Genomic DNA, 5,210 nt, shown 5'->3' with positions numbered 1-5,210 from the left:
TGTAATATTTAAGTATGAAAATGGAGAAAAAATATTAATATTAATGTGTTAGATGTTCACATGTATGCTATGTAAAGTATAAGAATGTATTTAAATATAGGAATGATAATGTAATAAGTATCATGTAATATATTAGGAAAGATATACTAATAAAATTAACACATTTATATTATAAGTAGATTATTTAGGTCATATTTATAATGTCAATACGTGGAGAAGTGCACAATCAAAAGTAAAATAGAGAGATAGTGTGATGAATGTAATCAATGAATTGTCACACTCCACTCCCATGGGAATTTAACCACCATCGAAATGGTTATATAAGGAAATACAAACATATGAAGTCATATACTTGATTTTGTAGTGCCCCACTCTCTTTTGGCATGTCAGAGGTTGTGTTATGTGTGGTTCGATCCTTATTTAGGTGTTGGTCGATTTTGGTTTTGGTTGTGATGTTTGACTATGATTTTTGGATTCTTACGTGATATTCATACCTTGTGCTTTATGATTCGTTGCAATGGTGATGTAATTCATGATGTTGCTATATGATTGTGAATGATGTTTTATTTGTCGATGTCTATGATGGATTGATATGATGTTGTTAATGATGTTCTTATAAGATGTTATTCTTGTTCAGTAGTTAGTTAATTTTGATGGATTACTTATGAGTTCTTTGCATTTATCGATACATACTGATTGATGTACACTGCTTCTCTGATGTATTTGGGTGAAGGGGAAAAGCGTCGCACTGCTCTATATGGGAAAGCTATGTCACTTCCATTCTCTTTTCACGATGTGATGTTATATGGTTTATATGCACACGTTCAATGGTTTGTTTATGCAACTGCAGGTACCGAACATCGACTTCACCTGAATCTTCAAGTCTGAGTGTGCTCTATAACCCAATGGTAAAGTGGAAAATGGGAGATATTAGTTAGACCCTGTGGTATCACCGTTCCTATGGGACAAGTCCATAATCAGGTATCCTTGCATCATGGTTGTTCGGTCTTGTCAGTCGTTAGCCTTGTTGGTCCTATTGGTATTGTTACTATTTACTAAGTTGTCATTAGTTTTATGTCCAAAGTCATTTTATATACTCTAGTCGGTTATTACTACTGAACTATTAAGTCGGTAAGCACAGAGCAGTCGGTGTTAGAGTAAAGTAATTAATTAACTTTGCTCTCCTCTTAAGATTTCTCTTTATGCATACATTAGTCATTTAATAATTAATATTTAATTATTAAATGCTCACACCTTAGGGTTAGGTTTTCCTTTTGGTGTTAATCTCCTTTATAAGGATTGATCTCTTGTATTATTCATATTGTTGATTCATTTTTCTCTGATAATACATCTTTTCTCTTTGTCAGAGCCAAAACCCTTGTATTCGCTCTCTCTCTTTCTCTGTGACAGGTTTCTTGCATGCAGGTTTCTTTTGGGTTCTGTGGATTTGTATTTCTCAAATCCTACATGGTATCAGAGCTGGATCTGCTGCAGCTTGTTCAGAATTTTGAAAGATTTTGAGATCCAGGTTTTGGTTGCATCAGATCTGTGTTTGTCTTCTGTTTTTTATTTTGGAATAGGGGTATTTTTTTTCGGTGCACTTTGAGCCCAAATGGACCTCACCGTTGAGCTCGTAGCGCCCAAAAACCCCTATTTCCATATAAAATTCGTCCGATTTGGACACAGTTGCACCAGGAGGCAAATTTTTTTTGGCCCTAAGGCCGTACGGCCTTAGGGCACGAAAACCGAGGCGGATTTTCAAAAAAAAATCAAAAAAAAATTTAAAAACGCAGTTTTTTTGTTTAAAAAGCGCGCAGCCTTTTTTGGAGGGACGCGCAGCCCGGCGGCCACCACCGGCCGCGGCCCGGTCTCCACCGCCGCGCCGCCGGCACAGCCCCCGCCCGAGCGCCGCCCGTCCCCAGCCCGCTCGCCGCCTGCGACCACCCCGCGCGCCGCCGCCGCCCCTGCGCCGCCCCCTACGCCACCAGCCCCAGCGCTAGCCCCTGGTCGCCCAGAGGACCAGGGGCTTATTTTTTTAAGCCCTTGAGGGCTTAAAGGGCCTATTTGAGCTTTTTTGGAGCAGTTTTATTAAATCGGGTATAACTCGGGCATTTTAGCTCGGATTTTCGAATGAAAATAGGCGTTGGAAAGATGGTTCCGAGCCCGATCTAAAAGCTGGAGATCTTTTTTCTGATTTTTCCGTTTTGTAGTGTTTTTTGCTAGTCGAAGTCAGAACAAGTTTTTTGCACTCCAGGAGCCATATCTTTTGCATACGGACTCCGTTTTTCGAAAGCGAATAGGCGTCAGAAAGGTGGTTCTGTGCTCTTTCCAGATCTACAGTCTATTTCATCAGAAAAATCTTCAGGTGCTCCAAATTTTGTCTCAACCCGTTATTGCTTTCTATCATTTTCTGGCTTTCAGTTTGTACTGGGGATTAGTTTTTTGCATTGTGAGGGGGTGTTTTCTCTTGCTTTCTGTTATTTACATCAGAAAACTAGAATTTACAAACACCAATACAAAAAAAATCAAACCCCCTTCTGCATCTTCTGTCTAGTTCTGAAAGACCACTTAATAATAATTAAAAATTCAGAGTAGTTGAGACACAGTTTACAGGATGGCAGACAGACCTATTGAATCTCTCACACCGCATAATTACCACACTTGGAAGGGTCGCATGATGACTCTTCTCCAGTCAAAAGGGTTATGGTCCTGTTTGGATGAGGTTCAGCCTCAGTTGACTCGTCCTTTTGAGATTATGCAGCACAGGAACAATATGGATCAGGCTATGGGATTGATGGCTTTACATATTTTCGACAGTCTCCAGTTTCATCTTGAAGGTTGTATCACTCCTCGAGCCATTTGGACCAAGTTTGAGGGACTTTTTGGTACTGTCAATGAGTTCAGAGCTTTGCAGCTTGAGGCAGAGTTAACTTCCTTGGTACCTGATTCATTTCCTTCTATTGAGGACTTTCTGATGAAGTTCAAACAACAAAGATCAATCTTGCAGGGTTGTGGTAAGACTAAGACTGATACAGAGTGCATTTTCCTGATTCTCTCCAAGCTTCGGGGTCCATTTCAGATCTTCTCTTCGACCTTCTATTCCACCATGGATGCCTTGGGTGCTCGCCATATCATGCCTTCTTTTGAGGTCTTTTGTGATCGTCTGACTCGTGAGCAAGCTAAGCTTAAGCAGTTGGATTCACTTTCAGGTTCACAGAACCAAGCATTGGTAGCCCAGTCCTCCAAAGGAAAACAGAAGCAGAAACCGAAGCCTAAGAAAGATTCAGAGGCTAGTGAGAATCCCTCCAAGCCACCACCTAAGTCTGATTCAAAACCACAATTCAATTCTAAACAGGGCAAATCTTCAAAGTCTGGTGAGTCTTCCTCCAAGACTAAGAAGAAATCAGGTGATCCTTGCAGTTTTTGTGGTAAGGAAGGACATCCCGTTTCCAGGTGTTGGAAATGTTTAGAGGCTTTGGAGGAAGCCATGCAGCAGCATAATATCAGTGCACCACAGCCTCCTTCACAGCCCACAGGGAAAGGTCATGCTCTTTCTGCACGAGCATTGTCCTCAGCGTCCACTTGGATTCTAGATTCTGGTGCCTCTCACCATATGACACACACACAGGATTTGGTCACCGCTCTTGCTCCTACAGGCACTCGACATATTGCAGTTGGTGACTCAGCACAACTTTCCGTTCAGGGTTCTGGTACTGTTTCATTGGATGGTGGTTGTCTTCAGGATGTGCTTTTGGTTCCTGACATTTCGACAAACCTTCTATCTGTTTATCAGATTTGCCACTCTGGCTCTGGTAAGACAGTTGAGTTCTCTCCACATGATGTGGTTATTCGAGATCTTCATGATCCTGACTTGGTTGTGGCTACTGGGAGTGTGGATTCTGCATCTCACTTATATAGTTTTGATGGCTTTGAAAGTTCAGACACTGTTGGTTCCTCTCTTATAGCACATGCAGATTCAGTGAGCAGGCTTTGGCATGAGCGTTTTGGTCATGTCAATTACAGATATCTACAACAGATGAGTACACAGGCACTTGTGATTGGGCTTCCACAGATTTCTTGTACAGATGGTGTATGTCGTGGTTGTGTCCTTGGCAAACATCATCGAGATCCTTTTCCTAAGGGTCGAGCCTCTCGTGCTAGGGCAGCCCTAGAGTTGGTACACAGTGATCTTATGTCCTTTCCGACTCCTTTTTCAGGGGCCCGTTATGTACTCACTTTTATTGATGACTTCTCCAGACGTACATGGGTGTACTTTCTTAAGTACAAGTCTGATGTCTTTGACTCTTTCAGGAAGTTTAAGACATTTGTGGAGAAGCAATCTGGACTTTCTATCAGGAGGATACGCACAGATAATGGGGGGGAGTATGTAAATCAGGCTTTCAAAGATTTTTGCACTGAGCATGGTTTACAGCATCAGTTTACAGTTCCTTATACCCCTCAACAGAATGGTGTTGCTGAGAGAAAGAACAGAACCTTACGGGAGATGGCAAATTGTATGATACAGTCTCGAGCTATGAGTTCTTCATTTTGGGCTGAGGCAGTCAATTGTGCCAATTATATTCAGAACCGGATGCCCCATAAGGCATTACGACATATAACTCCTGAGGAGGCTTGGACCCATGTCAAGCCTGATGTTTCTACATTCTGAGTTTTTGGTAGTGAGGCTTGGGCATTTATTCCTGATGCTCAGCGGATAGCCATGGAGAGGAAGAGTCGACCACTCATATTTGTTGGCTACTGTGAGGATGTTAAGGCATACAGGTTGTTTGATCCTGATTCCAGAGAGGTCTTGTTTCGGCGGGATGTCCAGTTTGATGAGTGCTATCCTCAGATGGATTCTCCATCACCAGCTTCTCCCTCATTGCCTACTCCTTCCTCTTCATCTCTTGAGGATTACTTATCTCTTGAGGATGATGTAGATCATGATCCACCATCTCCACCACCACCAGTTGCTCCGTCTTTGCTGAAGTGGGCCCGTGATACTGTTGATGCAGCTGGTTCTTTGGCAGGTGATCCTTCAGATACTCGTCGCACTCGTGCTCAGACATCTGGTTCTAGTCTTTTGAGTCATACCCTTTCAGATGATCCTCAAAAGTTTTCAGAGGCGACAGGACACCCAGAGTGGGATAGGGCCATGGATGAGGAGTATTCTTCTTTGATGAAGAATCATACTTGGGATCTTTGTCCTC

Source organism: Cryptomeria japonica, chromosome 7 (assembly GCF_030272615.1).
Source record: "Cryptomeria japonica chromosome 7, Sugi_1.0, whole genome shotgun sequence".
In the NCBI taxonomy this organism is placed as follows: Eukaryota; Viridiplantae; Streptophyta; class Pinopsida; order Cupressales; family Cupressaceae; genus Cryptomeria; species Cryptomeria japonica.
The sequence above is the reverse complement of the archived record's forward strand: the minus strand, read 5'-3'. Positions refer to the sequence as shown.